This window comes from Malaclemys terrapin, chromosome 15 (genome assembly GCF_027887155.1).
Source record: "Malaclemys terrapin pileata isolate rMalTer1 chromosome 15, rMalTer1.hap1, whole genome shotgun sequence".
Taxonomy (NCBI): Eukaryota; Metazoa; Chordata; order Testudines; family Emydidae; genus Malaclemys; species Malaclemys terrapin.
Window position 1 is genome coordinate 19,489,434 of NC_071519.1, and position 12,686 is coordinate 19,502,119.

Sequence of the window (12,686 nt, forward strand, 5' to 3'; positions counted from 1 at the left end):
GATCTAGCCAGCTTTCTATCCACCTTACAGTCCATTCATCCAGCCCATACTTCTTTAACTTGGCAGCAAGAATACTGTGGGAGACCGTATCAAAAGCTTTGCAAAAGTCAAGGAATAACACATCCACTGCTTTCCCCTCATCCACAGAGCCAGTTATCTCATCATAGAAGGCAATTAGGTTAGTCAGGCACAACTTCCCCTTGGTGAATCCATGCTGACTGTTCCTGATCATTTTCTTCTCCTCTAAGTGTTTCATAATTGATTCCTTGAGGACCTGCCCCATGATTTTTCCAGGGACTGAGGTGAGGCTGACTGGCCTGTAGTTCCCTGGATCCTCCTCCTTCCCTTTTTTAAAGATGGGCACTACATTAGCCTTTTTCCAGTCATTCGGGACCTCCCCCGGTCGCCATGAGTTTTCAAAGATGATGGCCAATGGCTCCTTGGCTACACTTGCCAATTACAGTGCAATAAAGCCTCCCAGAGCGCTGTACCTCACTCCCCGTCCACACTGGCAAGGCACGTACAGCGCTGTGTCTCCGCGGCTACAGCGCTGCTGGTACTCCACCTCCCTGAGAGGAATAACAGCTGTTGCGCATTGGCTGAGACGCTGCTGCTCCAGTGTAAACAGGGAGTAACGTTATTACGCATGGATTGACCTCCGGAAACTGCCCATAATTCTTTTTACTGAAGGGTCCTCTCTTGTTTTGTTGTTAACTCCAGAGGAGAAAGTGCCCTTTCAAAGCTCCGTTTCGGGGGCTGCTTATCAAAAACACAAACACAGCTACTGTTTGCTTTGAATGAGTGAGAGGCAGGCGGGGGCTCCGTTTGGAGTGCCGACAGCTAATGTTTGCTTTAAGAGACAGGTGACAGGGGGAAGGGAGGGGGATTGGGGTCCGTTTCGGCGAGTGGCTGCTTATCTGGTCTATGAGAAAAAAAGAAACAGCTGCTGTTTGCTTTCAGTGAGTGGGAGGGAGGGGGGTCTGAATTTACAAGACAGCATGCTGACACACTCTCAGCACCCCAAAAACCCACTCTCTCTCCCCCCACGCTCCCTGTCACACTCCACCCCACCCCCATTTGAAAAGCATGTTGCAGCCACTTGAATGCTGGGTAGCTACCCATAGTGCACCGCTCCCAATGCCGCTGCAAATGTGGCCACGCCAGTGCACTGGCAGCTGTCAGTGTGGACAGACTGCAGAGCTTTCCCTACTGCGCTGTACGAAGGCGGGTTTAACTCACAGCGCTGTACAACTGCAAGTGTAGCCATACCCTTACTAGGGAATTCACAGTGTAGGCAGGGAACTGGGCAGCCTGGAAATACCCCAGACAGGAGGGAGAGAGATGTAGGTCTCTACCCAACAGAGGCTGAGGAGCCTGGAGCTTCGAGTGGGTGCCCTGAACTGTGACTCTCCTTATATGCTGTGTGTGATTTTAGTGCTTTGAAAAGCAGTGTCTTGACAGCACTCATCACTGAAATCCTCCCTCTCTTTCCAGAACAAGTACAACTCAAGTAGCTCTGTCTCATCCTCTTTCACTGCCACTCCCCACCATTATAACTTAACTCTGACCCAAAGGGACTCCCTCTAAAGGGGAGAGGAATTGGCTTCCCATGGTCCATTGAAACCTTTGCTCCTCTGCTGGACTGAGAGCAATGAGTCACCCCGCAGCTGAAAGGAACTGAGCTAGTCCTGAACTGAGAGAGAATGAACTCCATGTGTCAGATGTTGGCCACATGGCTCGATGCACTTCTGGCAGATGCCCAGATACTAGAGTGAAGAGGGTGAGATAAAAAACCTGTATGGACCAGAACTGGTGATCCAGAAGTGAAACGCTTTCTAGCTTGTTATGGATCCCCTGCCATTCAACCCCCAATGTCTACTCACCCTCTAGCTCCCTGAACCAGCAGTGCTTTGAATGACAGTGTCTCACTTCCTGATTTATTAAGGCCACATTGTGCAGCTTAACTGTACTGGAATAGTTTACTGGCACAACCCTTGCCACCTGTTTGGATGCAGAGATACCAGTCTAAAGGTGCTTATTCTGCTATAATTTATTTCCATACAGGAAGGAAAACAAGCTATACCAGTATAAGGTATCTTTGTGCCAGTATAACTGCAGAACAACTTTTCACTAAAAGTAGTTACAGGTCTGATCTATTCAGATTTTGAACGGGTATAAACCAGAGAGTGCAAAGCCATTCACACAATCTTGTTAAACTTTTCTTCCACCTGTGACTCCAAACTTGGTTCTGACCATTCCAATTCTGTTCATTGCTTCCTGCATCCTGAAAATTCCCTCCTGCGGTTCCTGTTGGATGCAGTATTTTAATTCTCTTCCTGTCCTTGCTGTGTGCTGTGAAATAGCTGCAGTGTTCCCACCCAGCAGTGGCTGCATTTTATTGTTGGGCAAAATGATTTCTGTGTATGTGTAAAGGCCTTGAGATCCTTTAGGGTCAAAGGCTTACCTGCCTGTCTTTCCTTTGTTTTTCTGGCTGAACTGACCTGGATGTGCTGCAAACAACTTGAAAGCTCGTGAGCTGAAGATGCTAAAAGGGTCTTTGGCTTGTCTGTTGGTGACCTTTGATGTAACTGACAGAGTCATTCAGCTTTCTTTCCAGAAAGGCTGGTTATTTATTTTGTGCAACTGATCGGAGAATGAGTCTCCTTGGAAAAACCATAGATGGAGCCAAGTGGCCTTTTCTGTTTGATTCCATCACTGTTTCCTTCTACTGTAATAAATACATGGAATTCATTTTTCTGACAATTCCTCTAAGCTGTAACAACAGTTCTGCAAAGGGAGTGGCACAAGAACAGTACAACAACACACTGTCACAGGGACAGAATAGTCACGGCTGCCCCAGGACTTTATTCCACTCTGTCATCTGATTTATGATTATTCAGACTACAGTACCTTCTCGCCACATTCGAATGAAATAGACAGAGAGACTAAATATGACCTTCTCATAAGATCCACTTATTTCACAACAGAAATGCAGTGCACGTGATGCATCTAAATAAATAGAATGTTGCATGATCTGCTATGGGTGTTTTCAGATTCATCAGTCATCTACAGCAGTGGTTCTCAAACTTTTGTACTGGTGACCCCTTTTACATAGCAAGCCTCTGGGTGCGACCCCCTTTTAAATTACAAACACTTCTTTACATATTTAACACCATTATGAATGCTGGAGGCAAAGTCGGGTTTGGGGTGGGGGCTGACAGCTCACGACCCCCCATGTAATAACCTCACGACCCCCTGAGGGGTCCCCAGTTTGAGAACCCCTGATCTCCAGCCTGAGCAGAATACATACAGATCAAAGGATTAAGAGACAGAAAACTATTGTAGCAGTTGGTCTTGGAAATGGTCTCAATGCTTTGCTCTAGTGTAGCACTTTTCATCCATAGACCACAAGTTGCTTCATAAGGGGAAGTAAATACTTTTGCCCCTATTCCCAACACCGCTGGCCTGTTCTGACACCAGTGTCTCTCCTTTGTGAAGAGGTAGCAGCAGTCTGTGGCCTTGCAGGTCAGCTTCCCAGTGGAGGAAAAATCAATGATGCAGAATCTGGCTATGTTCTAATTGTCTCTTTTTACTTCCGTACACTAGTCTGGAAACAGAGGTGGTCAAACAGCATGGTCAAAGGGCAATCCCTTCTTCAGGAATCTTAGCCCAACACCAGTGCCTAGTTCCCAGAGAGCAACTCTGCCTCAAGAATTGACTCCGATGGGAGCCCTGACAATGAGGTTTGTTAAATAATTCAAACAGAAGTTGAGCTTTGATCAAAGTAAAAAATATGGAGGTTTTTGGGCTGGTTTGAAAGTCTCTTGACATTGGCGGAGTAGCCTTGTGGGTGCGCCGTCACAATACCAACAACGGGGACTTTGGTCTCTAGCAGTAAAGTGTCTTCACTCTAAAGCAGGGTTTTCAAACTTTTTAGGCTGTGTACCCCTTTCCAAATCATAGAATATCAGGGTTGGAAGGGACCTCAGGAGGTCATCTAGTCCAACCCCCTGCTCAAAGCAGGACCAATCCCCAACTAAATCATCCCAGCCAGGGCTTTGTCAAGCCTGACCTTAAAAACCTCTAAGGAAGGAGATTCCACCACCTCCCTAGGTAACCCATTCCAGTGCTCCACCACCCTCCTAGTGAAAAAGTTTTTTGTAAAATACAACCTAAACCTCCCCCACTGCAACTTGAGACATAACTCCTTGTTCTGTCATCTGGTACCACTGAGAACAGTCTAGATCCATCCTCTTTGGAACCCCCTTTAATGTAGTTGAAAGCAACTATCAAATCCCCCCTCATTCTTCTCTTCTGCAGACTAAACAATCCCAGTTCCCTCAGCCTCTCCTCATAAGTCATGTGATCCAGACCCCTAATCATTTTTGTTGTCCTCCGCTGGACTCTCTCCAATTTTTCCACATCCTTCTTGTAGTGTGGGGCCCAAAACTGGACACAGTACTCCAGATGAGGCCTCACCAATGTCGAATAGAGTGGAATGATCACATCCCTCGATCTGCGGGCAATGCCCCTACTTATACAGCCCAAAATGCCATCAGCCTTCTTGGCAACAAGGGCACACTTTTGATTCATATCCAGCTTCTCATCCATTGTAACCCCTAGGTCCTTTTCTGCAGAACTGCTGCCTAGCCATTCGGTCCCTAGTCAGGATCAAGGAATTGTTTGACTTAGAAGGAGCTTTCAGCAGCCTCGACTACACTGTTCAAAAGGTATCTTGCTGCTATGGAAAGATGTTCCTGTGTTTAAGGCTAAAAAGGCACCTTTCTTGCAACAACAAGAAAAACAACCTGGCATAGCCTTCTCTCCTGCAATGACCGACCCCTACCAGCAGGGCCATTGTCTGCACAGAAGCTAATGGAGACGGGGTATTTTAGGCGGAGCCTGGATCTCACTCCAGCTTGCAGCTGATGGGGAAATGGGATGGAGTCGGTTTTATGAGCTATTAGTCAGGATGGGTAGGGATGGTGTCCCTAGCCTGTTTGCCAGAAGCTGGGAATAGGCAACAAGGAATGGATCAGTTGATGATTACCTGTTCTATTCATTCCCTCTGGGGCACCTGGCATTGGTCACGGTTAGAAGACAGGATATTGGGCTAGATGGACCTTTGGTATGACCCAGTATGGCCGTTCTTATGTAGGTGTGCTTCTCTAAGCAATCAAACTAGCTTAAATATATAGGCCAGGCCGTGGAGGTATAACACTTCTGACTCTTCTTGGAGCACAAAGCAGGGAACAGCCTGCTTCCTTCTGACATGGCTTCTTAGGGATGGTGATCTGGAGCAAGCTGGCTAATCTAGATGCCTTAAGGGAATAGGGACTGATCAGTGATAGCCCTTGTACCAGAGAGGAACTGCCATTGGCTGGTGAGTGGAGTGATATCACCCAGGGGAGAAGTAGTTGATACTCTAGCCTCCCAGCCATGTAATCTGAACGTGACCAAAGTGGCCTGTGGACAAGTATTCCAACAAAACTAATAGCATCAGCTCCCGGGGAAAATCTGATAGCAATGAGCCTTAATTAATGTGTATTTCCTGCAATAGGGTTGTGACAGCTTTTTGGACATCACATGCTTGATAGCTTTAGGAGGGTATCCAAAACTTTGGACACATTTTAACTCAACCAACCCCTTTTAAAGAAATAGAGCAGATCTTCTCATCATAAAGTTGTAAGGGAGAACTCTGATGACTTTGTATAATATTGTTTGGGTCTGCTGATATTACCGCTGCTGGCAATTCAAGTGCAGTTAATGGTACCTCTTCTACTTGTTTTAGAAGAGCTCAAACACGTGTATAATTAAGGGGTATGTGGTGCTTTCACTTTGTGGATATCTTACTACTCTTTGCTTGTGCAACAATTTAGGAATTTTATAGCTTGGCTTTTATTGTTCCCAAAAGTCATTTCCCTCAAGTCCAGCTTTTGAATGAGTCTCAACTCTATAGTAAAGAGATTTTGTAGAGCAGTTTGATAAGAAACCCCACAAAATATGTGGAACAAGCTCCATCTATAGGCTTGGCAGGATTAGATTTTTATCAGTAAATGTCGATAAATGTTGATTTTTATCTCACATGCACAAACCAACAAAAAACTATTTCCATCAATGATCATTGAAATGTACAGATAAGTTCTCAAGCAGCATTTTTCTTATTTTGCCTATTAGAGTTTGATTTAGGATATTTGTCTATTTTGACATGTGATGTTGACAATTTGTGTCTTAATGCTTATAAAGCTTTAACTTTTTGACTCTCAAGTCTCCTGTCATTAAATAATTTTTGTCTGAGCCTCCCATCATTTCCCACAACTGTGAAAATTTAAATAGATAAAAATTGAAAATAAATGTTGATATTATCCATCAAAATTTTTTAAAAAATAAAAATTCTGACAAGCCTATTCATCTATAAGCATTTTTATAAAACATACTGTGAAAAAAAGACCAACCCGGAGATGATCTCTCAGCAGTCATTTCAATTGCATTTTCAAATGTATTTGATGCCTTCATTTGTCAAAGTTCAAAATGTATTGTGTGTAAAAAATCGAGCTTGTTAAAATTGTCTTTCCGGGAATTCTCTGGTTTCCCTTTTTGGGGAAGTTCTCAGGTCTGACTAGATGATCCCTGTGATTCCTTCTGGCCTTGCAGTCTGTGAAACCCTGCAATTGTTGCCTGTGTTACCAACGGACTCGCATTGCCGAGAAAGAGCGAGATCAAGCCACGCTCGGTGGGTGTCGGCCATGCAAAACAGGCAGCTATTGGCAGGAACAAACTATGTTTATTAAATACCGTAGCAGGTCTTTGGTATGCCCCATTGATAGACTGTATAGTGTGTCTCTGTATAAGAAATATAGCATCTATATGATGCTGAAATAGCCACAAACTTATTTTTCTCCAGCGGCACCTCCCAATGCGCAGATGGATGCAGAACTTTAGCAGACACAGCATCTCCGGAGATGGCAGCATTCTGAGAGACTCCAAGATACAGCAGATGGCTCTCACGCCCTTTAACAAATATCCACACCGTTATTTCTTTGCTCCCGATCCCCGCACTTCTTTTTCCTTCAGCCGAGTCACCCCAGCCTGGAGTCCTGTTAGACCTCATAAGAGGTTTTTGTTATAGCGTTGCCCCTTCGGCCTGAGCAGGTGGCTAGAATTCGGGGCCTTGAAGGGTTGTTTCTGATAGGAAGAAAAGTCGAAGATCCAAGTGAGGCCTCAATCTGGTGTAACATTATTTATTTACAAAGAATAGGCACAAAGTCCTGTGAACACAGTAGAAACAAAGAGCAGCAAGCAGTTTCCTTGCTCAGAAATCTGCAAATCTGCTCCTCCAAGAAGCTCTGTGCCCAAGAAGCTTTGTCTCTCTGTTTCCTCTCGGGATCACACTTACAACTCCATCTCGTGGCTTCCTGCCTCCAACACGTACAGCCTTGTCTCTGCCTTGGCAACCAGAGAAACCCCTCGGTCCACGTGGCTTAGTTCTGACTTGCCATGGGGCCTAGCTCCTTGGGCTGTATCCCCAGAGCCTCCAGCTCTTTTCACAACATAACAGGGCTTAACTGCTCCTTCCACTCAGCCTAAAAGAGAGCGTTTGGCACCCCCTGGCTTTAATGAGGACTGTGATTGTCTTGGATCCAGGACTCACCTGCTGGCAGCCATTAGCACGTTGCAGCCTAATGCTATGTTTGTACAGCACCGAGCACAATGGGTCTAGTGCCTCTAGGTGCCACCCCAATACAAATCAATAATAATACTATTTTGGCATGGGGGTAAGAGGTGCAGTGCAGATGGAGGTGTCTGACTGATTGTGATCATTAAAGGTCCTTGGCATTTTTCACAAGAGTCAGGGCGCTAGCGGTGTTCTGGCCAAGTTCCTAGTTAGGAAATTTCATTCTGCCTTTCTGAAATGCCTCCTGAAATTTCAATTTGACGCAGCATCCATTTTACCTGCTGATAGCCCCAAGGGGTTTCCTGGGGGCCAGCTGGAAAGAAAGGAATGCCCTAGGCTGCTAATCTGTTTTACTGCACTGTGGGACAACTACACCGTGGAAACACCAATGGAAACCGGAGAAAGTAAGAGCTACTCATTCCACGTCTCTGATTTTCACCTAATAACCCCTTAAATTTATGTAGCATGCTGAAGGTTTCCAAAGGCCTTTGCAGTCATGTCATGCACAGCCTCTGTTTAACAGTGCACAGCAGCACTGAATAAAAGTTTGGGATAGGAAGTGAAGAGTCCTGCATCCAATTGGAACTGAGGGGAAGCTGCACTGCTGAAGGGGACAGAATTAAGTTAGGAACACTGGCTCTTTGTTTTGCTTTTTTACCCACGGTGCTTTATGTGGCAGAGATGGTAAAACCCCACTAAAACCCAAGACCATTCATTCCTGCAGCGTGTACATCAGCCTGACTGCATGTTTTCTATATTTCAAAGTTCACACACAATTGAAACAAAATGCAATTTCCATCGGTTGGCCCTAGCTACCCTCCATCAGGGCGGCCATTCAGAAGGAATTAAAAATCAGTTGTGGAGGGGGGGAAAAAATAGCACTGTATTCATCGGAGTCAGATTGAACAATTTAATTTTTAAGCAGTTTTATTATGGTGAACTCCTCTTGTACGGCTGGGACAAATAGCTTTAAAGGCAGTGAGATGGTGCTGCTTATGAATTCATTTTTCAGATGTTTTCTCCCTCTTTAAATTACTTCTCTGTGATCGTGCTGAATTAATCTAACTGGCAAATCTTCCCTTTGTGTGCTTTGTAAATTAAATATTAGAGCAGTGTGGATTAGTTAGAAATTACTGACTTTATCAAGAATGCTACTGGCATTCAACTAGCACAGGAAATATGTTTAAAAATATGTATTTTCAATGTAAAGGTAATCTTTATACAGGTTTTCTAAATAATGGATCACAGTCTGTCATGACAATGAATTTTTAAAATGCACCATCTATTAGAATTACTATAGGTAATTATAATTGCTTCTGCTATCAAACATGACTGCTTAGTTAAGGTTGCTTTCAGGCAGACTTTATAACTCCCTGTTTTTACAGAAATTCTCCTTTTCTGCTGAGAATTCCTGTGCCCAGACTCACCTCCAAGGAAAATATTTTGAAGGTGACTAAGCAAAATCCACTCATCTGTTTTTGAAGGGGTAGAAAAAAGAACCATCTGCCTTTCACAACAGAACCTACTGGACTCTCTGCAGCACTGTCAACCATAAGAATTTGCTGTCTCATCTGAGAGAGGTGGCCGGGTTTCAGGCTAGCATGCTAAAATGGTTTGAGTCCTTCCTGGAGGAATGCACCCACTTAGTAGTGATGGAAAACTGCACCTAAGAACATAAGAACGGCCATACTTGGTCAGACCAAAGATCTATCCAGCCCAGTATCCTGTCTACCGACAGTGGCCAATGCCAGGTGGCCCAGAGGGAGTGAACCTAACAGGTAATGATCAAGTGCTCTCTCTCCTGCCATCCATCTCCACCTTCTGAAAAACAGAGGCTAGGGACACCATTCCTTACCCATCCTGGCGAAAAGCCATTAATGGACTTAACCTCCATGAATTTATCTAGTTCTCTTTTAAACCCTGTTATAGTCCTAGTAATCACAACCTCCTCAGGCAAGGAGTTCCACAGGTTGACTGTGTGCTGTGTGAAGAAGAATGTCCTTTTATTTGTTTTAAACCTGCTGCCTATTAATTTCATTTGCTGGCCCCTAGTTCTTCACCTCCACCACTAGCTCCCTCTCTTGTGGAGTGCCACAAGAAGCAATTCTGTCTCTGGTCCTATTCAACATCTACCAGATGACACAGACTCAGGTATCAACAATATGAAGGTGACACATGGCTCTACCTATCCTTCACCACATGCAACCACAGCACTACCACCAAGATGGTCCAGTGCTTGGATGAGATCAGTTCATGGACGACAAACAGCTGGTTGATGCTGAACCCAAGCAAGACAGAGATGATGCTGGTGGGCAAAGGACAGCAGTTTAAAGAGTTTTCAGCCATGGTGTGTTGGTTGAAGGTACACACGCACCACTGGTTAATTCAGTCCATAGTTCAGGCATGCTCCTGGATTTCTTGATGAAGCTAAGCTCTCACATAGCACCATCCATGTGCAATGCTTTCTACCATCTCTGGCCAGCTAAGACACTCCATCCCATACTGGCAATGACCTGATCTCAGTTATTCATGCCTTCGTCTCCTCTTCAGCAATGTGATATAGCTGGGCATGAGTCATAGAATCATAGAAATGAGGGTCTGGAGGGAACCTCAAGAGGTCATCAAGTCCACCCGCCCTGTGCTGAGGCAGGACCAAGTTAACCTAGACCATCCCTGACATGTATTTGTCTAACCTCTTAAAAACCTCCATTGATGGACATTCCAGAACCTCTCTTGGTAAACTATTCCAGTACTTAACTATCCGTATCCTTTTCCAGTACTTAATTACTGCTAGAGTTAGAATGATTTTCCCAGTATCTAACCTAAATCACCCCTGCTGCAGATTAAGCTGGTTACTTCATGTCCCACCTGTTTCCCCCCCTTTTTATCTTTACCCAGAGAATTTCAGCTGGTCTGCCTCTCACTTCCTTCTGGACCTCAGAACAAGTGTATGTATTCTTGATGTATAAAGCAACACCTCCTCCCGTTTTTTCCCCTGCCTGTCCTTCCTGAACAGGCTATAACCCTCTGTACCAATACTCCAGTCATGAGATCTACCCCACCAAGTCTCTGTGATAGCAATTAAGTCATAATTTAGTTTTATGGACTAAGACTTCCAGTCTTCCTGTTCATCCCCCATACTCTTTGCATTTGTGTATAGACAACTACGATGTTGAGCAGATTCCCCCACTGTTTTCCCTCTTGTTGCTCCTGTGACCCTATTGCATCCGTCTTGTTGCATCCTGTGCTCCTGACCTCCAGCCTTTCAGGGCTAGGGAATCTGAGAACATACACAAGGGACTCGGGGAGTGGGAGCCAAGCGCCCCATACCTATCAACACAAAAGGACTGTTCAGCAAATTTGGTATCACTCTGGCAGACGGGGGTGCCCTTAGGACTTTGCAGTGCCAGCCCAGTTGGAGGCGCCTGGCAGCAGCCGAGAACTGCGACAGTGTGTGAATCAAAACAAAACCCTCCCCTGCACAAACTGCTCCCGGGAGAGGGGAAAGGACACACGACAGATGTGTAGTCACATTGCTGAAAGCATAAATGGAAGGTGATCAGATATTATGGTGGCACATGCAGTGTACGAAACTGTATTGAATAGAATAGAATCAAATTTTATAAAATTAACCCTCATTTATTGAAGGCGATTTGGTTTTGCACACGTGCGGGATGCAAATGGCATGTGATGAGGTTTGCAAGGCCTAAGCGCCCCAGACACATCCTGCGCCTTCTTTACATGCTGGAGAAACTCCTCTTTGCCAGTGAACAAGGTGCCAGGATGTTCAGTGCCTTCAGAAGGAACCAGTATCCGGCACCTGGGAAGATCATTGCCTAGGCCATACGATCCAGACCAGGGTTTAGAGATCTCTCTGCAGACTAAATGGACCTCTTGAGCGACAGCCGAGTCTCCTAGGCAAATCAGCCAGGCAGGCTAGGTAAGGAGCTTAAGGGAACCACAGAGAGCTTGGCTGGAGAGTGATCCAACCCTGTGGTCTTGCCAAGAGAACCCAGGATGTGGGAGGTGGCTGGGGGATTGGGGTAGGAGACAATGAAGGAGGACTCCTGATTTTACTCACTATATGGCTTAATTCTTAACTATGCTGTGCCTGGGGTCCTCTGTGTGAGATGGGGATCTGCAGTGTTGTTGTAGTTGTGTTGGTCCCAGGATAATACACACACAAGCTGGGGGAGGTAATAGCTTTTATTCCACCAACCTCTGTTGGTGAAAGACAGTCACTGCACTCTCAAATGAACTCACAAGAAAATGATAAAAGACAAAAACACCCTGACCCTGTGGGTGAACACTTCCCACAAAATGATCACTCTCCATCTGACCTCTCAGTCCTCGTCCTCAAAGGACACCTGCCAAAGACATGCTTGGGCGCTTAAATTCATAACTTTGCTAGACACTAAAAATCATGGTTTTATTAAAGACACTGGACTTATGGTTTATTACAGCAACTTGTAATCAGGGCCGCCAAGAGCGGGTTCGGGCCCCGGTGAAAAAATTTTTTCCGGCCTCCCAGCAAGGGCAGACCGGGTAAACAGGGCCGACGTGGGGGGGGGGGGGGGGGGGGGGGGGCGGAAAGCTGGGGAAGCCAGGCCCGGAATTTTTTCGGCCCCCCCAGCAAGGGCGGATCAGCTAAACAGGGCTGACGAGAGGTGGGGGGACGCTGGACCCCCTTCCGGACCGCCGGGCCCCAGTAATTTGTATTGGCTCCCACCGCCCCCTCATCCGCCCTGCCTGTAATGCACTACTCCCCCACTTTTATTTTTTGTCCTGTGACTGCAAGGGTGTTAACAGACCACTTCACCTTGAATGGTCCATTGGAATATGTGTTAACTACTTACCCTTTAAACAATCTGTTCCATCTCATACTTAGCTGTGACACTCAAGTACCTTTCCCAGCCCTGAAGAAGAGTTCTGTGTAGCTGGAAAGCTTCTCTCTTAAACAACAGAAGTTGGTCTAGTAAAAGACATTACCTCACCCGCCTTCTTGGCTCTC